General features: G+C 43.9%; 1 protein-coding gene across 1 annotated transcript in view; it reads right to left on the bottom strand.

Annotated features, from left to right (window-relative positions):
• INO80C (INO80 complex subunit C) overlaps window positions 1-21,877 on the bottom strand; it is a 70,566-nt gene extending 48,689 nt beyond the window's left edge. Inside the window, exon 1 of the mRNA XM_042239391.2 lies at window positions 21,752-21,877. The gene's annotated coding sequence lies outside the window, so the exon portion shown is untranslated. The remainder of the gene's footprint in view (window positions 1-21,751) is intronic.
• Between the last annotated feature and the right edge of the window lie 778 nt (window positions 21,878-22,655).

The raw sequence follows: 22,655 nt of genomic DNA, 5'->3' as shown, positions 1-22,655 counted from the left end.
CCCCACTCCCCTTTCTCCCTGCGATTCTGGGATGCCAGCCTTGAGCAGAGAGATTTACGATTAGATGTGGGGGAAGGGAGGTTGGCATTTTCAATTGTTTTAAATTGGCCCCAGACATTTACCACCCTCCAAGAAAGTCAGCCTGAGATGTCAAGGAGCCAGGAAGGGAAATCCAACTAAATATGTTTAAAGACAGAGAAAGGTAAAGTAAAGCCATTTCCTATTTGTGTCCTAGCAGGTTCAGCTTCTAAACAGATCAGCTTCCTCCAGCCGCAGGAGACTCTGTCTACCTGGGGAATACACACTTGGTGTTTATTCTAGACAATCTGGGTCTGACCTGAACGCACAGACCTTTGGAAGATGGGGTCTTAGAAGTTACTCTACCCTCCTGTCCACTGCATCCTTCCCAAGGGAAATGAGGACAGGCCAACCTCAGCTCAAACAAGAAACCGGGAAGAGGAAAAATATAGGAAGGATTTGCAAGTATGCAGATAGATCGGTTCAAGATGGCAGAGCAGCAGGACGTGCGCTCATCTCCTCCTGCCAGAGCACCAAAATCACAACTAGCTGTTGAACAGCCATAGACAGGAAGACACTGGCACCCACCAAAAAAAGCTACCCCACATCCCAGGACAAAGGAGAAGCCACAACAAAACGGCAGGAGGGCCACAACTATGATACAGTCAAATCCTATACTTGCAGGGCTACTCACAATAATACCAAGAGTGTGTACAGATTACTCTCAAAATCTTAGCCCAAATAGACCATCAAAAGTAAGCAAAAACCAGAGATCAGAGTGGAAAAGAGGGCTGCTCGAGCAAGGTGGCATCCTTGGCTTCCTGAAATCCTTAAGGGACAGAGATCTCACAGCTCCTCCAGCTCCCGTGCACTCTTGGCCCGTGGACCAGCCAGGACAATTCCTATCCAAGACCTCGGTTTTCCCAACTGTCAAAATAGACACTAAAACCTGGTTCCAGTGACTTCACCAAATGGCATGCAATCAAATACAATTTCATGGCCTTACATAAAAGAGAAACTCTGAAAATTGCACAGAGTCACCCTGTACCCAAAACTCTCCCCATCATCACCATTGCCAATTACTGAGGCCTTTTTGGAGACTGCTTACCTCTGTAATTCTCCCAAGGATATATTTAGGGCATTCTTGCTTTGTAACTGTCTTTGCGATTTTGCAATACAGTATTCTACTAATTTTAAACACACACAGTCTCAGCTTACAAACAAGTTGTGTTCCAAAAGTAGATTTGCAGGTTGGTTAGTTGGCTGTCAGAATTCAGTTTCACATGAAAACTGTGCTAAAACAAATCCATGATTCATGTGCATTCCAACTAGTGGAAAACAATACTGTCACAAGGTGGTAATGAAGCCAAATGGAAAAATATTATATTAAAATTGACCAAGTGAATGGTACAGTGACTAGCTTAAGTCCAGGTACTTAAAAATTCTCCACTGGGGCTTGAATGCAGCCGTTTCCTGCATCTTGAAGCCTCGCTCTGGGCATAAAGTAGATAAAACAAGGAGGGGATGTGGAAAATTGTGATGGAATTCCTGGCAAGGCCCAGCAACCCACACATTTCTCCCCTAGAACTTCCCGGAGCCAGGCCTCCTCCACCGTCTGTGTCCACTGGCCACTTCCTGGCTCTGCCTCACCCTCAACACACCTCCCCGTCCGCTCCCCCACCTCTGACAAGGCTGAGAGCCACACACAAGGTGCTACCGTTTAGCGGGAGGAGGGGTTGACATTTCTACTTTTAAATTTACTGAGATAATTTAACTGCATCAAAAAAAGAGAAAGTAGCAGGTCCTCAACTGCCAGTTTTTAACTCAGAGGAGCAGAGCGTTGAATCAAGCCCGGGGCACCTCTGTGTGTTACTGCACAGGCCACATGTTCAGGAAGCAGGCCCTGAATGCAGCAGCTACCTGCTTGCTGGACAACTCTGACCCTCCCGGCTCATGTCCCATTTCCTGTCCAGATTTCCCAGGTGCCTTCCTTAAGCCTCCTTCCATTGTGTGGACCGAGATTCTCTTAAGGAAGGCTCCTCTGGCTCCTGGCCTCAGAGGCCCCCTCTGCCTCCAGGGCCCATGACTATCTGGCTAAGCAGATGTCTCTAAACCAGCATGTGCTTTCCACCTCCCACTGTGCCTGCACAAAACTTCCCCTATGACAAACTTTCAAAAACAGGAACATAGTCCGTGCGTCTTAAGTCGCTTCAGTCGTGTCTGACTCTTGGCGACGCTATGGACTGTAGCCAGCTAGGCTTCTCTGTCCATGGGATTCTCCAGGGAGGAATACTGGAGTGGGTCTCCATGCCCTCCTCCAGGAGATCTTCCTGACCCAGGGATCGAACCTGCGTCTCTTATATCTCCTGCATTGGCAGGCAGGTTTTCACCTGGGAAAACCTGGGGCAAAGGCAATAGGCGGTGGTCACGCTGGGTCCTGCCTGATTCAGCATCTGCTTGTTCACTGGTCCACCCCTTCAGCACACTGGCTGCACCCCGGCCTTTCTTTAGGTCTTTAGCCAACATTAAACCCCAGTGTGACGGTTGATTTTATGCGTCTATTTGACTAGGCCACAGGATGCCCAGATACTTGGTCAAACACTCTGAGTGTGTCCATGGGGATGTTTCTGGATGAGATTCATGTTGGATTCAGCAGACTGAGTGAAGCAGAGGGCTCCCTCACTACCCAGGATGGGTGGGCATCACCCAATCAGTCAAAGGCCTGAATAGAATTGAAAGGCTGACCCTCTCATGATGAAGAGGAAAAATACATCCTGCCTGATTCCCTGGAGCTGCGCCATTGGTCTCCTGCCTTTGGACTCGAAACACTAGCGCTTCTTGGGTATGGAGCCTGCTGGCTTTGGGGCTGGAGCTTCCACCATCAGCTCCCCTGGGTCTCTAACCTGCTGACTGCAGATAACCTGCTGACTGCAGACTGTGTGACTGGTCAGCCTCCATAATCTCATGAGCTAATTCCTTATAATAAATTTCCTCTATCTGTCTAATTACTTATCTACCTTCCTGTGTATCTATCTAAAATAAGCTTCTGTATTTATGTGTTCTGGGCTTCCCTGGTGGCTCAGTGGTGAAGAATCTGCCTTCTAAGCATGAGATGCAGGTTTGATTCCTGATCTACGAAGATCCCCTGGAGAAGGAAACGGCTAACCGCAGTACTTTTGTCTAGGAAATCTCATGGACGGAGGGGCCTGCTGGCCCCTGGGACTGCAGAGTCAGATGCAACTGAGTGACTGAGCACACACATGCACACACACACACACATCTATCTATCTAGCCACCTACCTACCTGTATATTTGTGTGTTTTATATACAACGTAAGTATCCCCTATTGCTTCTGTTTCTCCAAAGAACTGTAACTAATGCACCCAGTCTATCCAAAAAAAAGAGCAGTTAGGATTGAAAGTGTTCCTAATGATGAACAGGATCTCAGTGATCTTCAGCCAAAATCTCCCAGGGACACACACTGAGGGAGCACGTACACCGTGGGGAGCGTGGAGCATCTCTGTAAGAGGGTATTAGAACCTATTGTAGAATTTGGGCTTTGATGGTGATCGGGGAGGATCCGAGAAAGCAATGGATTGCACAAAAAAGTGAGGCAATTCTATGATATTCTCACCAAAACCTTCTCTCTGGGGAGGGCTGACTTGAGCAGGGATAAAGCTGTGCTTAGCAAAGACGCAGCCGTCACTCCTTTTAGCCAAGAGCAGGGTTTTGGAAGTTTGTGGGTGGCACGGTGACTTTGGTTTCCCCGTGTCTGGTCACAGGGATGAAGTGCCCTGTGCCGTCTCACTTTGTCATGGTCTCAGAGTGGTCTTTCCTGATGTTGGTGCTCTGTGAGATTGTTTGTATCCCCCCACCCATATTCTCAGTCACTTCTAGTTCCCTAATTCTCCCCTTCCCTCCCCACCCCCTGGCCTGCCCCTCCACCCAGAAGAAAGCTGAAAGATTATCCAGGGAGGCAGACACGCTGAGTCTCCCCTGTGTAGATGGAGGGTTTCTGGGATCTTCTGAGGGGAGTAACCCCAAATACATGCAAGCGTTCTTCCTGCTTATCATGACTCCCTTTCCAAATCTTTCTGCTCTGTATTGTTACCAAAACCCAGCCCCTGTGCCGGACACTTTACATACATTCTCATATTCGACCCTTAAAATAACCCTAGAGGTAAGGATAGTAGTGTTTTCATTTTGAGGGTAGGGTAACTCAGGTATACATAGGGTAAAAAATAGTAACAGCAGAAAAGCAAAACCTGACAACAAAGAACTCTGCTCCACCCACTGCTGAAAAGTCCCTCTGGTGCTTGGTCACGAGGCATGCTGCGCATCTGTGCAGGATGGCAAAATCAGAGAACTTCCTTTCCACCTGCACACTATTTCCAGAGTAGAGTGTCATTTGGCCCTGGACCAAAACCCTGCATGGCTCCTTACTGCCTAGAGAATGGAGCCCGAACACCTACGTCAAGACCCCGGCCAGTGTTGAGACTGTCTCGACAGCGCTGGTGTCCTTAGTTCCTCCCTTTTTCTTAAGTGAGCTCCCCGTTGTGGCCACAGCTGGACATTCACTGCCCACCCCCCCCCCCCCCCCCCGCCCCAAATAGGTCAAGTGCATTTGCACATCCGTGCTACTCCCTGCAGCTGGAATATTCCCTGACGTCCATCCAATTTCAGTTCCATCACTCCTTTCAACTCAGGTCTGAGTTCCTCTGTGCAGTTTTCCTGGCAGATATCCTGTGCTATTTCATATTCTTATTTATATTTTCATGAATCACCCTTGTTGTCCCAATAAGACCTATGGTAGGTAATTTTCAAAACAACCACAATAGTTTCTCCCTTGCCTAGCTGCTGACCCTTTGCCTTGTGACTTGCCTTGGCCACTTCTACCTCCAAGAGGGAGAGTCTGTGTCTTCACTCTTTGGAGTCTGAGTTTAAATGTAAACTTGGCTTGTTTTGGCCAATGACACATTAGAAAATCCTGAAATTAGTGTGTGAGGAGCTTGGGCTAGCTAGGTAAGGGGTAGAAAACACAAGGAGAAGAGACGGATCCCTCAGCTGACCTACCAAAGACGAGCGATCCTAGACCAACCAGCCTGCAAAATGTGCGAGCGAGGCTCTCCTATATCGTCCAGCCCCAGTTAAGCTGTCTGGGTCACAAAAACTATCCCAGCCAACTCATTGTGAACAAGCAGTAGATGTTTGTTTTTACAAGCCAGCACAATTTAGAATGGTTTGCTATGCAGCACAAGCTAACAAATACAAGATTCTAAATGCCCTAGGTCAGGTACTGAGCTCTGACCCACCTTATCTGAATCCTCGGAATCCAGTTTTGCTTGTGATACCTGGTCCTCAATGAGTGTTTGTTTTTGATGATAATAATGCTAATAAAGAATGCTGAGGAATTCCCTGGTGGTCTAGTGGCTAGGACTCTGCTTTAATTGCTGAGGGCCCAGGTTCAATCTCTGCTTGGGGAACTAAGATCCCACACGACACACAGTGTGGCCAAAACAACAATAATAACAACAACAACAAAAAGTTAAAAAAAAAAAAAAGAATTCTAAAAGCTGGAGATTTAAAAACAGCCAAGCCTAGCCTTCAGAGAGGATAGAGATTTGGGTGTGCCTGGTTTTCAAGTTTAAAACCTGGATTGAACCAACTGGGTATTATCAAAGTTTATGTTAACCTACTTAACATATCAGGAAATTCCCTTCTCTCACAGGACACCTTAGCTGTGTACTAACTTGGCCACAGGTGCTGGATTCAGCTGATGGAGTAGCAGGAAGGGGTTCTCTTTGGGAAGAGAGATGCAGCTTGTGGGGGTATTAATTAGTTAGTTAGTTAGTTCAGTCACTCAGTCGTGTCCGACTCTTTGCGACCCCATGAATCGCAGCACGCCAGGCTTCCCTGTCCATCACCATCTCCCAGAGTTCACTCAGACTCACGTCCATCGAGTCAGTGATGCCATCCAGCCATCTCATCCTCTGTCGTCCCCTTCTCCTCCTGCCTCCAACCCCTCCCAGCATCAGAATCTTTTCCAATGAGTCAACTCTTTGCATGAGGTGGCCAAAGTACTGGAGTTTCAGCTTCAGCATCATTCCTTCCAAAGAAATCCCAGGGTTGATCTCCTTCAGAATGGACTGGTTGGATCTCCTTGCAGTCCAAGGGACTCTCAAGAGTCTTCTCCAACACCACACTTCAAAAGCATCAATTCTTCGGCACTCAGCCTTCTTCACGGTCCTACTCTCACATCCATACATGACCACTGGAAAAACCATAGCCTTGACTAGACAGACCTTAGTCGGGAAAGTAATGTCTCTGCTTTTGAATATACTATCTAGGTTGGTCATCACTTTCCTTCCAAAGAGTAAGTGTCTTTTAATTTCATGACTGCAATCACCATCTGCAGTGATTTTGGAGCCCAAAAAAATAAAGTCTGACACTGTTTCCACTGTTTCCCATCTATTTCCCATGAAGTGATGGGACCGGATGCCATGATCTTCATTTTCTGAATGTTGAGCTTTAAGTCAACTTTTTCACTCTCCTCTTTCACTTTCATCAAGAGGCTTTTTAGCTTCTCTTCACTTTCTGCCATAAGGGTGGTGTCATCTGCCTATCTGAGGTGATTGATAGTTCTTCCAGCAGTCTTGATTCCAGCTTGTGCTTCTTCCAGTCCAGCGTTTCTCATGATGTACTCTACATAGAAGTTAAATAAGCAGGGTGACAATATACAGCCTTGACGTACTCCTTTTCTGATTTGGAACCAGTCTGTTGTTCCATGTCCAGTTCTAACTGTTGCTTCCTGACCTGCATACAGATTTCTCAAGAGGCAGGTTAGGTGGTCTGGTATTCCCATCTCTTTCAGAATTTTCCACAGTTTATTGTGATCCACACAGTCAAAGGCTTTGGCATAGTCAATAAAGCAGAAGTAGATGTTTTTCTGGAACTCTCTTGTCTTTTCCATGATCCAGCGGATGTTGGCAATTTGATCTCTGTTTCCTCTGTCTTTTCTAAAACCAGCTTGAACATCAAGGAGTTCACAGTTCACGTATTGCTGAAGCCTGCCTTGGAGAATTTTGAACATTAGGTGCCCAATATGCTACTGGAGATCAGTGGAGAAACAACTCCAGAAAGAATGAAGGGATGGAGCCAAAGCAAAAACAGTACCCAGTTGTGGATGTGACTGGTGATAGAAGCAAGATCCAATGCTGTAAAGACCAATATTGCATAGGAACTTGGAATGTCAGGTCCATGAATCAAGGCAAATTGGAAGTGGTCAAACAAGAGATGGCAAGGGTGAACGTCGACATTCTAGGAATCAGCGAACTAAAATGGACTGGAATAGGTGAATTTAACTCAGATGACCATTATAATTACTACTGCAGGCAGGAATCCCTCAGAAGAAATGGAGTAGCCATCATGGTCAACAAAAGAGTCCGAAATGCAGTACTTGGATGCAATCTCAAAAACGACAGAATGATCTCAGTTTGTCTCCAAGGCAAACTATTCAATATCAGTTTTCCAAGTCTATGCCCCAACCAGTAACACTGAAGAAGCTGAAGTTGAATGGTTTTATGAAGACCTACAAGACCTTTTAGAACTAACACCCAAAAAAGATGTCATTTTCATTATAGGGGACTGGAATGCAAAAGTAGGAAGTCAAGAAACACCTGGAGTAACAGGCAAACTTGGCCTTGGAATGCGGAATGAAGCAGGGCAAAGACTAATAGAGTTTTGCCAAGAAAATGCACTGGTCATAGCAAACACCCTCTTCCAACAACACAAGAGAAGACTCTACACATGGACATCACCAGATGGTCAACACCGAAATCAGATTGATTATATTCTTTGCAGCCAAAGATGGAGAAGCTCTATACAATCAGCAAAAATAAGACCAGGAGCTGACTGTGGCTCAGATCATGAACTCCTTATTGCCAAATTCAGACTCAAATTGAAGAAAGTAGGGAAAACCACTAGACCATTCAGGTATGACCTAAATCAAATCCCTTATGATTATACAGCGGAAGTGAGAAATAGATTTAAGGGCCTAGATCTGATAGATAGAGTGCCTGAGGAGCTATGGAATGAGGTTCATGACATTGTACAGGAGACAGGGATCAAGACCATCCCCATAAAAAGAAATGCAAAAAAGCAAAATGGCGGTCTGGGAAGGCCTTACAAATAGCTGTGCAAAGAAGAGAGGCGAAAAGCAAAGGAGAAAAGGAAAGATATAAGCATCTGAATGCAAAGTTCCAAAGAATGGCAAGAAGAGATAAGAAAGCCTTCTTCAGCCATCAATGCAAAGAAATAGAGGAAAACAACAGAATGGGAAAGACTAGAGATCTCTTCAAGAAAATTAGAGATACCAAGGGAACATTTCATGCAAAGAAGGGCTCGATAAAGGACAGAAATGGTATGGACCTAACAGAAGCAGAAGATATTAAGAAGAGGTGGCAAGAATACACAGAAGAACTATACAAAAAAGATCTTCACGACCCAGATAATCATGATGGTGTGATCACTAATCTAGAGCCAGACATCTTGGAAAGTTAAGTCAAGTGGGCCTTAGAAAGCATCACTACGAACAAAGCTAGTGGAGGTGATGGAATTCCAGTTGAGCTGTTTCAAATCCTGAAAGGTGATGCTGTGGAAGTGCTGCACTCAGTATGCCAGCAAAGTTGGAAAACTCAGCAGTGGCCGCAGGACTGGAAAAGGTCCGTTTTCATTCCAATTCCAAAGAAAGGAAATGCAAAAGAATGCTCAAACTACTGCATAATTGCACTCATCTCACATGCTAGTAAAGTAATGTGGGGGTGAGCTCTCACATTTTCTCCTTCCTTCCATTAACCAAGTGTCTACTGAGCTCTTGCCACATGCCTGGTGATGCACTGGGGACCAAGGAAATGAACCAGTCCAATCCTGGCCCTTAAGGGGCTCTGTGTCTGACCATCTCCTGGCTCAAGTTCAACAAGAGAGGTAAATAAGAGAGCTCCTGTTCTAGGGCTCATCTTTCTGAACAAATTGACCATTTTATGATTTTAAGTCTTCTACTTGTGGGAACTGATAGACAATTTTCCAAGTCTTTTAAGTTTTCAAGACTCTTTGCAACTCCCTGGACAGTAACCTGCTAGGCTCCTCTGTCCCTGTGGATTCTCCAGGCAAGAATACTGGATTGGGTAGCCTTTCCCTTCTCCAGAGCATATTCCCAACCCAAGGATCAAACCCAAGTCTCACCAGGGAAACCCCAAGTCTTTAAGTCTACATTTTCTTAACCAAATTGAACTTTTCTGAAGAAAATGAATAAAAATTAATAGGACTTAATGGTATAATCAGGCTTCCCAGGTGGCACTAGTGGTAAAAAAAAAAAAAAAACCTGCCTACCAGTGGAGGAGACTTAAGAGACATGGGTTCAATCCCTGGGTCAGGAAGATCCCCTGGAGGAGAGCATGGCAACCCACTCCAGTATTCATGCCTGCAGAATCCCATGGACAGAAGAGCCTCGTGGGCTACAGTCCACGGGGTCACAAACAGCTGGACACACCTGAAGCGACTTAGGAGGCAATGGTATAGTCATCTAGCTCCAGATGTAACAAAACTCCGTGCAGCTGGGTTGTAGGTGCCACACACTCCAATATCAAGACCTCAGACCATAGTAGAAAAATGAAAGGCAGCGATGCCTGATCCTCCAAAGGTTCAGTAGCCAAGGGCCTGACCCGTCGCTCCTCAGGTGGGTTACAGTAACCACACACCCAGTCATGGATCCCTGGGTATTGAGTGCTTATTATTTAAGCACTCTATTCTTTGCAATTCTCTCAGCAAGCCTGTGAGACAGGAACTACTAGGATTTCTCTTTTACAGATGAGGAAACGGAAGCATGAAAAAGTTAAGCAACTTGCCCAAAGCTACAGAGCTATTAAGTGGCAGATCTGGGGCTCAACCTCAGTGTTTTTGTTTTTATCTTTGGTAAAGCCCACACAGCTTCAGACCCGGCCTGTTGACAGCACTGTCCCATGTCCCTGGTCTCCTTTCCTTCCCTCCCACGCCAGAACAGCAGCCTGCCTGCAGCCCAGCACTTCCTTGCAGGTGGCATGTACCCTTTTGCTGTTTTTGCTCTTAGAGGGTTGGGAGTGCTTCTGACACAGCACTTTACTTCCTGTTTGGTTTATTTTTTATTTGTTTGAGCTGAAGCTCAAAACAAATAAGAGAGCCTGACCTGTTTCCTCCAGGCAACTTATGAAGGGAGAGCCTTCCAGAACTCAGTCAGCACTTAGCTGACACCAGCCCACGCCAGGCTGCAAGGGACTTGGGGAGAATTTGCAAGGCTCGCTGGAGCTCCTGTCATGCAGACACATGCCATAGTCACCGCTGATTAAGTGACAGAGTCTGAATCCAAGAGGCAGGATGCGACCTCACCTGCCAGGACCACAACAGTCTTTTCTACTTTCAGTTATAGAAATTATTTAAGAATAACAGAAAACCCTTGGAGATGGCTTCCTACCTGGATGTGGTTCCCAGCCCTTCCCTTCCCTTTGTTGCAGCCCCCCCGATGCCCCCCGACCCCCACTCCCATCCTCGCCCCGCCAGCCACTTCTCTCCCTCCCTCTCTTCAGCCTAGCACTTATCTCTCACCTCCTCTCCCCTCCCCCTTCACTTGCCATCTCCTTTCCTTCTGGTAAAGGTTCCAACCTATAGGAACTTCCTCATAATGCAGATGACTTTTCTGCGTTACCATGGCTACCTGCAGCTACCAAGGTTTTTCAGCAAAGTCACTTCTCTCCTACACTTTTCATAGGAAATCTACATTCCACATCTCATTTTCCCCACTTGCCCTGCTTGAGCAAAACTCCAGCCCTAGGCTCTCCAATGTCTGTAGGTGTTTTTAAAACAGCCACATTTCTTCTGTATCAACTATGTTGATGTATTTTAAATACTTTTGGGTACTGTTGTTCAGTCACTAAGTTGTGTCCAAAGAATCAATCTTTTTGAACTGTGGTGCTGGAGAAGACCCTTGAGAGTCTCTTGGACAGACAGCAAGGAGATCAAACCAATCAATCCTAAAAGAAGTAGACCCTGCACATTCTTTGGAAGGACTGATGCTGAAGCGTCAATACTTTGGCCACCTGATGGAAGAACTGACTCATTGGAAAAGACCCTGATGCGGGGCAAGATTGAAGGCAGGAGGAGAAGGGGACAACAGAGGAAGAGATGGTTGGATCGCATCACTGACTCGATGGACATGAGTTTGAGCAAGCTTTGGGAGGAGGTGAAAGACAGGGAACCCTGGTGTGCTGCAGTCTGTGGGGTCACAAAGAGTCAGTCACGACTGAGCAACTGAAAAACAGCAAGGCATATCCAGCTCTTTGCAACCCCATGAACTGCAGCACACCAGGCTTTCTTGTCCTTCACCATCTCCCAGAGTTTGCTCAAACTCATGTCCATTGAGCCAGTGATGCCACCCAACCATCTCATCCTCTGTCGTCCCCTTCTCCTCCTGCCCTCAGTCTTTCCCAGCATCAGGGTCTTTTCCACTGAGTCTGCTCTTCACATCAGGTGGCCAAAGTATTGGAGTTTCAGTTTCAGCATCAGTCTTTCCAATGAATATCCAGGGTTGATTTCCTTTAGGATTGACTGGTTTGATCTCTTTGCTGTCCCAGAGTCTTCTCCAGCACCACAGTTGGAAAGCATCAATTCTTTAGCACTCAGCCTTCCATATGGTCCAACTTTCCCAACCATACATGACTACTGGAAAAATCATAGCTTTGACTATGTGGACCTTTGTCAGCAAAGTGATGTCTCTACTTTTTAATACACTGTCTAGGTTTGTCATAGCTTTCTTTCCACAGAGCAAGCATCTTTTAATTTCATGGCTGCAGTCACCATCTGCAGTGATTTTGGAACCCAAGAAAATAAAATCTGTCACTGTTTCCACTTTTTCCCCATCTGTTTGCCATGAAGTGATGGGACCAGATGCCATGATCTTAGTTTTCTGAATGTTAAGTTTTAAGCCAGCTTTTTCACTCTCCTCTTTCACTTTCATCAAGAGGCTCTTTAGTTCCTCTCCATTTTCTGCCATAGCGTGGATATCTGAGGTTACTGATATTTCTCCCAGCAATCTTGATTCCCGTTTGAGCTTCATTCAGCTCAGCCTTTTGCATGATGTACTCTGCATATAAGTTAAATAAACAGGGTGACAATATACAGCCTTAACATACTCCTTTCTCAATTTTAGAGTAGTCAGTGAAATAGATGTTTTTCTAGAATTCTCTTGCTTTTTCTTTGATCCAACACTTGTTGGCAATTTGATCTCTGGTTCCTCTGCCTTTCCTAAATCCAACTTGTAGGTCTGGAGTTCTTGGTTCATGTACTGTTGAAGCCTAGCTTGAAAGACTTTGAACATTAACTGGCTAGCATGTGAAATGAGCACAATTGTACAGTAGTTTGAGCATTCTTTGGCATTGCTTTTCTTTGGAATTGGGATGAAAACTGACATTTTCCAGTCCTGTGGCCACTGCTGAGTTTTCCAAATTTGCTGACATATTGAATGCAGCACTTTAACAGCATCATCTTCTGGGATTTGAAATAGCTCAGCCATAATTGCATCACCTCCACTAGCTTTGTTTTTAATAATGCTTCTTATGGCCCACTTGACTTCATACTCCAGGATGTCTGGCTCTAGGTGAGTGATCACACCATTGTGCTTTTTCCGGTTCATTAAGACCTTTTTGTACCATTTTGTAATCTTGCCACGTCTCTTCCCTGGTAGATTCCCTGGGGCTTCCCTGGTAGCTCACCTGGTAAAGAATCTGCCTGCAATGTAGAAGACCCCAGTTCAATTCCTGGGTCGGGAAGATCCCCTGGAGGAGGGCATGGCAACCCACTCCAGTATTCTTGCCTAGAGAATTCCCATGGATAGAGGAGCCCAGAGGGCTACAGTCCATGGGATCACAAAGAGTCGGACACAGCTGAGTGACTAAGCACAAGCCCAGCACACCTCTCCTAATCTTTTCTGATTCTATTAGCACCTTCTCTCATCAAGTTAGGTAATTCCAAATACATCAGTACAATGTTCTCCATGGAACATATCTGGCTTACTTAGTGAAATGTGGACAAGTTGAACGTGTACTTATGCAAAGGGCTTGACAAGAGCTGAATTGTGAACGCTGAGTTGGGTAGTGGTTCAGGTGGGACTGTTAGCACCCCAGAGGCAAAGCAGGGGCAAACCAGATACCTACCCCAAAGAAATTGTCCCGCCCACCAAGATCAGGTGAAGCTTGTGGAAGCAGCTAAGAAAACACCCAGAACTCAGCTTCCTCTCCAAGCCCTTGTTGAACAAATGGTCCTGAATCTGGTGCAAAGGAAAGACTATGCCCGGCAGAATTAAGTGAAAGAATTAAGAATTCATTCTTAAGTGAAAGAATCAATTCTGAAATCAGGCAGAATTAAGTGTTATTCTCAAGTCTGTTAATGAACTAGCTGTGCTGTGAGAGCTTGGGCAAGTTCCTTACCCTCTCTGAATCTCAGTAGTCTATCTTTCAAAGTTCTTGCAAAAAATAAATGGGCTAGTGCACGTAAAAGGGCCTAAAGTAGTTCTTGGCATAGAGTTGGCGGAGAGTACCTGCTGAATTCTAGTTACTATCATGAGCAAAGCCCTCCAAGGCAGCACTGAGACTCAAATAGCTGAGCACAGGAAGCAGATACCAAGGTTATCAAATAATCAGCCTGCACAACTGGTAACTAAACCAGAAATCATGATCTGAACACGCTGAAGTTGAGGATATAAGCATTAAAGAGAAGCTAAGGCACCAAGTCTCATTAGATGCTGTTACAAGAGCAATGTCCAAGCATCATCGGGTGGAAACTGACCCAGCGAAGGAACCATGCAGCTGCGGCTTTCAGGGTCCTCTTTCCTTTCCTTGGCTACTGGAGATGTGCTGGAATGTGTGGTAGGCAGGCCAAGAGCCTGGGCCAGAAGAGTGTAAGGGAGAGAAACACAGATCCCTGCTCAGGCCCAGGAAAGAAGGCTGAGCACACACAGATGGGGAATTGACCTGAGCTAATTCAGCAGGACCCATGAGTGTGGGGTTGGGTCCAAGCCTTGAACCTTCAAGTTGAAAAATATGTCATGCAGAAGATTCTTAAGTTGAGTGCATACGAGGAAGGTAAATGAGACATTTCCTGACATCAGTAACAACAGGGGTTGTGGTCTGCATCAACAAGTGCTGTGCACACTAAGAGACTATACCTCCAAAAGCAGCCACTAGCTCAAGTCCTCTTTATAGGACCTATAGGAGAAGATCTAGTAAAACTAATGGGAGCCCTTTCTTTGGAAGTTATTTCCCGGGAAGGGGTGGCAGGGAGTGGGGCAGAGAATTTGTCACATGTCTGTTGGAAGGTGAAGGGCTGATGTTTGAGAAAAATATAAGAATGAGACATGGTAGTTAAAGCTTCTCCTGGGGCTTTCCTGGTGGCTCAGAGGGTGAAGCGTCTGCCCTCAATGTGGGAGACCTGGGTTCGATCCCTGGCTCGGGATGATCCCCGGAGAAGGAAATGGCAACCCACTCCAGTACTCTTGCCTGGAAAATGCCATGGATGGAGGAGCCTGGTAGGCTACAGTCCATGGGATCCCAAAGAGTCATACACAACTGAGCAACTTCACGTCACTTCTCGCTGATAGAGGAAGAAGGCAAACCATCTGCACTTTCAGAGACAAAGAAACGCAAGTCTCACCACGGGTCAGCCATGAACTTCCCAAGAGGAAGCACAGTCTTGAAGAGGACTCTGCCCAGAGGCTGTCCCAGGGAATGAGATAATCCAGTAGAGGGTATGTGTGAGGTGCACTTTGGAACCAGGAAGGAGTCATAGGTTCCAGCTGGAAGAAGCACAGTCCAGGGCAGAAAGCTACAAACCACAGAAGACTACACTACACATCCATGCTGTGTGTATGTGTGGGGGTGGGCACACATACACATGAGCCACACACCCAGAGGGCACCAAACCAGATGACAATAGTACAGCTCTAGTAGAAACCTCTCTATTCCCCTTATCTGCCCGTCTCCTTGAGTCAACCAGGAGGAGTTAGAGGCTGGCCAGCGCAGTAGAGGGAAACAAGATGAGCAGACCAGGAAGAAAAAGCTGGTCACCCACACCAGTCCTCACCGCCTCCATGTTTCCTAACTGAGTGTGATCTTAACCAGCAGCTGCTGCTACTGCTGCTAAGTCGCTTCAGTCGTGTCCAATTCTGTGCGACCCCATAGACGGCAGCCCACTAGGCTCCCCCGTCCCTGGGATTCTCCAGGCAAGAACACTGGAGTGGGGTGCCATTTCCTTCTCCAATGCATCAAAGTGAAAAGTGAAAGTGAAGTCACTCAGTCATGTCTGACTCTTAGTGACCCCATGGACTGTAGCCCACCAGGCTCCTCAGTCCATGGGATTTTCCAGGCAACAGTACTGGAGTGGGGTGCCATTGCCTTCTCCAGCAGAGAGGAGCTTAATCCAGGTGAAGGATACATTTTTTTTTCTTTTTTCAACTTTATTGACATATAATTGACAAAAATATGCATTGAAGGTGTACAGCATGGTTGTTTCATATAAATACACATTGCAAAGTGATCACCACAATCAAGCTAATTAGAAATCATTACCCCCCATAGTTACCATCTCGGGGGTTTGCTTTCTTTTCTTTTCCTCTCCCCTCTGGCAATCACCTTTTCTCTGTATGTATTAGTGTTTTTCTGTTTTGTTGTATTTGTGCATTTCTTTTGTGTTTTAGCTTCCACATGTAAATGAAGGCATACTGTATTTCCCTTTCTCTATCTGACTCACCTCACTTAGTATGAGATCCTCTAGGTCCATCCATGTTGCCACAAATGGCAAGATTTCACTGTGGGTTGAGGGCTGTGTAATATTCTATTGTATATCTATCTTCTATCTATCTATCTAATCTTCTTTGTCCATTCATCTATTGAGAATGAACATTTAAGTTACTTGCATATCTTGGCTAATGCTGCAATGAACATATGGGTACATGTATCTTTTAGAGTTAGTGTTTTTGTTTTCTTTGAAAGAAGTACCCCAAAGTGGACTTGCTGGATCATATGATAGTTCTATTTTTAATTTTTTGAGGAAACTTCCTACTGTTTTCCGTAGTAGCTATGCCAATTTACAGTCCTTCCAATAGTGAACAAGGGTGCATTTTTCTCCATATCTTTTTTGATGATAGCCATTCCAGTGGGTGTGAGGTAGTATCTCATTGTAGCTTCAATTTATATTTCCCTAATAATTAGTAATATTGGGCATCTTCTCATGTGCCTGTTCAGTTCAGTTCAGTTCAGTCACCCACTCATGTCCGACTCTTTGCGACCCCATGAATCGCAGCATGCCAGGCCTCCCTATCTATCACCATCTCCCGGAATTCACTCAGACTCATGTCCATCGAGTCCGTGATGCCAACCAGCCATCTCATCCTCAGTCGTCCCCTTCTCCTCCTGCCCCCAATCCCTCCCAGCATCAGAGTCTTTTGCAATGAGTTAACTCTCCTCATGAGGTGGCCATAGTACTGGAGTTTCAGCTTCAGCATCATTCCTTCCAAATAAATCCCAGGGTTGATCTTCAGAATGGGCTGGTTGGATCTCCTTGCAGTCCAAGGGACTCTTAAGAGTCTTCTCCAACACCACAGTTCAAAAGCATCAATTCTTTGGCGCTCAGCCTTCTTCACAGTCCAACTCTCACATCCATACATGACCACAGGAAAAACCATAGCCTTGACTAGATGGACCTTAGTCGGCAAAGTAATGTCTCTGCTTTTGAATATACTGTCTAGGTTGGTCATAACTTTTCTTCCCAGGAATAAGCGTCTTTTAATTTCATGGCTGCAGTCACCATCTGCAGTGATTTTGGAGCCCCAAAAAATAAAGTCTGACACTGTTTCCACTGTTTCCCCATCTATTTCCCATGAGTTGATGTGACCGGATGCCATAATCTTCATTTTCTGAATGTTGAGCTTTAAGCCAACTTTTTCAGTCTCCTCTTTCACTTTCATCAAGAGGCTTTATAGCTCTTCTTCACTTTCTGCCATAAGGGTGGTGTCATCTGCATATCTGAGGTTATTGATATTTCTCCTGGCAATCTTGATTCCAGCTTGTGTTTCTTCCAGTCCAGAGTTTCTCATGATGTACTCCGCACATAAGTTAAATAAGCAGGGTGACAATATACAGCCTTGACGTACTCCTTTTCCTATTTGGAACCAGTCTGTTGTTCCATGTCCAGTTCTAACTGTTGCTTCCTGACCTGCATACAGATTTCTCAAGAGGCAGGTTAGGTGGTCTGGTATTCCCATCTCTTTCAGAATTTTCCACAGTTTATTGTGATCCACACAGTCAAAGGCTTTGGCATAGTCAATAAAGCAGAAGTAGATGTTTTTCTGGAACTCTCTTGCTTTTTCCGTGATCCAGCAGATGTTGGCAATTTGATCTCTGGTTCCTCTGCCTTTTCTAAAACCAGCTTGAACATCAGGGAGTTCACGGTTCACGTATTGCTGAAGCCTAGCTTGGAGAATTTTGAGCATTACTTTACTAGCATGTGAGATGAGTGCAATTGTGCGGTAGTTTGAGCATTCTTTTGCATTTCCTTTCTTTGGAATTGGAATGAAAACTGACCTTTTCCAGTCCTGTGGCCACTGCTGTGTTTTCCAAATTTGTATGTGCCTGTTAGCCATCTGTATGTCTGCTTTGGAAAAAAATGTTTACTCAGGTCTTCTGCCCATTTTCTGTTAGAGCTGTTTTTTAACATTTTTTTAAATGTTTCTTTTTTTAATGTTGAGTTGTATGAGTTCTTTGTATATTTTGGTCATAAATCCCTTATCAGATATATCATTTGCAAATATCTTCTTCCATTTAGTGAGCAGTGCTTTCATTTTGTTGATAGTTTCTTTCCCTGTGCAACAACTTTTTGACTTGAAGTAGTTCTGTTTGTTTATTTTTGTTTTCCTTGCCTGAGGAGATATATACAAAAAGATATTGCTAAGACTAGTGTTAAAGAGTATTCAGCCTATATTTTCTGCTAAGATTTTTATGGTTTCAGGTCTTGCATTTAGCTTTTAACCCATTTTAAGTTTATTTTTGTGTATGAAGTAACAAATAGTCCAACTTGGTTCTTTTCCATACAGCTGTCTAGTTTCACCAGCATCAGTTTTTGAAAATATTGTCTTGCCTCCTTGGTCATAGATTAATCGCCCATATAAGTGTAGATCCATTTCTGGGCTCTCTATTATATTGCATCCATTTAAGTGTCTGTTTTTGTGCCAGTACCATATTGTTTTTATGTAGTTTTGTAGTATAATTTGAAATCAGGGACCATGATACTTCCAACTTTGTTCTTCTTTCTCAAGGCATGTGGGGTCTACAAATTTTGGAATTATTTGTTCTAGTTCTGTGAAAAAAATTCCAGTGGTATTTTAACAAGGATTGCATTAAATCTGTAGATGGCTTTGGGTAGTATGGTCATTTTAACAAAATCAATATTAATCCACGAGGATGATCTGTCTTTCCATTTATGCCATCTTCAACTTCTTTCATCAGCATCTGATAGTTTCCAAGTATAGAACTTTTACCTTCTTGGTTATACTTATTCCCAGGTGTTTTGGTTTTTTTTTTTTTTTTGATATAATTGTAAATGGGACTGCTTTATTAATTTATCTTTCTGATAGTTCATTGTTAATGTAGAGACACAAAAGATTTTCATATATTAATTTTGCATCCTGCAACTTTACTGAATTTATTTATTAGTCCTAATAATTTTTTTTGGTGGTGTTTTTCAGGTTTTCTATACATAGCATCATGTCCTCTACAAACAGTGAAAGTTTTCCTTCTTCACTTCCAATTTGGATTCATTTTATTTATTTTTCTTGTCTGATTACTGTGACTAGGAATTCCAATATTTAGAATAAAAATGGCAGAAGTGGGGGTCCTTGTCTTGGTCCTGATTTTACAGAAAATGCTTTCAGCTTTTTGTCACTGAGTATGGTGATAGCTGTGGGTTTGTCATATATGGCTCTTCTAATGTTGAGGAATGTTCCTTTGATACCCACTTGGTTAAGAATTGATGTTGAATTTTGTCAAAAGTTTTTTGCATCTATTTAGATGTTCATAAGATTTTTATTCTCAAATTTATTGATGCGGTGTATCATATTGATTGGTTTGTAGGTATTCAACCATCCTTGAATTCATTAGAATCTCTTAAAGAGAGAATTCCCCAAGGTGGAAGTGTTTCAATTAATGGAAGGATCACAGCAGATTCAACCACTCTGTGAATAAATTACTATATATATCAAAGGCCATTTTCCATTCTGGTTCAGTTAAAATGACATAAGCACACTTTGCTCTGTTATTTCCACTGCTGCTGCTGCTAAGTCACTTCAGTCGTGTCCGACGCTGCAACCCTATAGACGGCAACCCACCAGGCTCCTCCGTCCATGGGATTGTCCAGGCAAGAACACTGGAGTGGGCTGCTATTTCCTTCTCCAATGCATGAAGGTGAAAATTGAAAGTAAAGACGTTCAGTCATGTCTGACTCTTTGAGACCCCATGGACCGCAGCTCACCAGGCTCCTCTGTCCATGGGATTGTCCAGGCAAGAATACTGGAGTGGGTTGCCATTGCCTTCTCCAGTTATTTCCACTGAATACAACTAAAAATGACAGAAAAAATATATATATGGGGGAGCTATTAAAGATTTTGGAGGGAGAAAAATAGGAAAATTGCATAAGAAAATCAAAACTCCAAATGATAGATTCATGGGTGAATTTCCCGTATCTTTTCTTACTCCAATGTCCTTTAATCTGCAATTAAAGGCGATGAAACCTGGAACTGTGTACTAGGGGTGGCGAAAAAGATCTCTAAAAGAAACTCTTCCTTTCTGGTTTGGGAAGAAGCAAGAGGACCCATAAAGCTCAGAGATAATGGGGGGAACCCCCATATTTTTAGTTATTTCTATCTTCTCTGCCTAAACCTCTTGGTACCAAAATTCAAAAGCATCTCTATGATGGTGATAGTGATAGCAATTGCAACAGCAGCTGAACAGGCACCTGAGACTGTGAGGGAACAGGATCCTCTCTGACCCAAAGGACTACAGTTCCAAGAGCATAGGAATCATCTGCATTGATTTTTCTCTCTATCTTCCCTCCTCCTGCTTGCCTTTGGAGATAGACATAGTCAGAAACATGCCATAGGATAGGTTAGTGTTAGTCACTTGGTCGTGTCCGACACTTTGTGACCCCATGGAATGTAGCCCATCAGGCTCCTCTGTCCATGGGATTCTCTAGGCAAGAATACTGGAGTGGGTTGCCATGCCCTTCTCCAGGGGATCTTCCTGACCAGGGATCAAACCCAGGACTCCTGCGTTGCAGGCGGATTCTTTACCATCTGAGCCACCAGGGAAGCCCCAAATATACTACAGAGTAGGGAAATGCAATCTCCAGCTTTCCAGGCACAAGGCCAGCAGAGGCCCCTGGGGGCCAGAAATGGCACAGAGATCATGGTGAAGAAGAAACTTAAGGAAGCAGGACCATAAAGTTGAATGTGTAGTCTATTTCATTCTTGAGCCAATGAAAAAGAGAAGAAAATTAGAGTCCATCACCCATCATTTACATAGAAACAATATCCTCAACAGAATACTAACAAACTGATTCCAGCAATAAAAAGAATAATTCACCACAACTACATGGGATTATTTTCAAGACTGTAAGAATGGTTCAAATTTGAAAATCATTTAACATAATCTGCCATATGAACAGGCCAAGAAAGAAAACCACACACAATTACATAAGTTAATACAGAAAAACTACTTGAAAAGTTCAATATCCTTTCATGAAAAAAAAAAAAAAAACAAAACCTGAGCAAAGTAGAAATAGAAGGCAAATTATTTAAATTGCTAACAAGCATCTATAAGAATAAACAAAAAACCACATCCAATATCACAATGGTGAAAAATGGCTTCAACAACTCAATAAAAAAGTGCACAAAAGACTTAGATATTTTACCAAAGAGGATGTGAAGATGGCAACTAAGCACATATAAAGATGTTCAACACCAATAACCATTAAGAAAATGCAAATTCAAACCACAATGAGAAACCACTGCACATTTATTTGGACAGCTTTTGAAAAAAATAAAGACAATATCAAGTGCTAATGGTAATAAAGATTAACTGGAACCCTCATTCTTCGCTAGGGGGAATGCAAAATGGTATAGGCACGTACAATTTGAAAGTTTCTTATAAAATTAAACACATGCTCACTTTATGACCAAGCAATCATATTTACCAAAAAAAATATAAATGTTCACCCAAACACCTGCACACAAATGTCTATAGCAACTCTTTTCATAATTACCAAAAATTAGAAATTGCTCAAATACCCTCAGCAGGTAAATGATTAAAAAAAAACCTGTGGTGTCTATATGTAATAGAATACCCTTTAGGAATAAAAAGAATGATCATAAAAGTATTATGCTGAATTTTAAAAACTAGTCCCCAAATTTACACATCATGTGATTTCTTTTATATGACATTTGGAAAAGGCAACACTATAGGGAAGTTTACTGATTTTCTATTGCTTCATAACAAATGCCCACAAACTTAGTAGCTTAAAGCAATGCATAATTATCTCACGGTTTCTGTGGGTTGGGAGTCAGAATTCTGGTTAGCTGAGTGTTATACTCAGGTCTTATACTCACAAGGCTGAAATCAACATGTCAGTCAGGCTGTGTTCTATGTGAAGGCTCAGCTAGGGACCATTCATTTTCAAGCTCATTCAGGTTGTTGGCAGAATTCATCTGCAGCTCTGTGACTGAGGGTGCTGACTTCTTACTGGCTGTTGACTGGAAGCTATCCTCAGGTCCTGGGTTTCCTGCCACATAGCCCTCCTCCCAGACAGTCACGCAAGATAGTTTGCTTTTTTTAAGCAAACTTAAAGTAGAAGTGTGTCTCTTGTAAAAGAGTGTCTCTTGCTCCAATCTGCTAAAAAAAAAAACCCTATTATACAATACAATGTGATCATGGGAGTGACCTTTGCTACATAATAATCTAACCAAGAAAGTAACCAAGATCCAATAATCCTGGTCATAATCTACTAGCTAGAAGTAAGTCACAGGTCATTCCCACACCCAAGATTGGGGAGATGATATAGGTTATAACTCTGGAAGTGAAGTTCATGGAGGCCATTTTAGAATTAAGCCAACTGCAATAAGAGGAAAGTGGCTGCAAGAACTGAGGCATAAGAGGAATGGTTGGTGGACAAAAGAACCATAGAGCCAATTTTCAGGGGTAATGGAACTATTTATATCCTGATTGTTTTGGTGATTACATGAATCTCAGTACAGTTCAGTCGTTCAGTCGTGTCCGACTCTTTGCGACCCCATGAACTGTAGCACGCCAGGCCTCCTTGTCCATCACCAACTCCCAGGGTTCACCCAAATTCCTGTCCATCGAGTCAGTGATGCCATCCAGCCATCTCATCCTCTGTTGTCCCATTCTCCTCCTGCCTCCAATCCCTCCCAGCATCAGAGTCTTTTCCATTGAGTCAACTCTTCGCATGAAGTGGCCAAAGTATTGGAGTCTCAGCTTCAACATCAGTCCTTC

Source organism: Ovis aries, chromosome 23 (genome assembly GCF_016772045.2).
Source record: "Ovis aries strain OAR_USU_Benz2616 breed Rambouillet chromosome 23, ARS-UI_Ramb_v3.0, whole genome shotgun sequence".
Lineage (NCBI taxonomy): Eukaryota > Metazoa > Chordata > Mammalia > Artiodactyla > Bovidae > Ovis > Ovis aries.
Note: the sequence above shows the minus strand (reverse complement) of the source record. Positions and strands in the feature narration are given on the sequence as shown.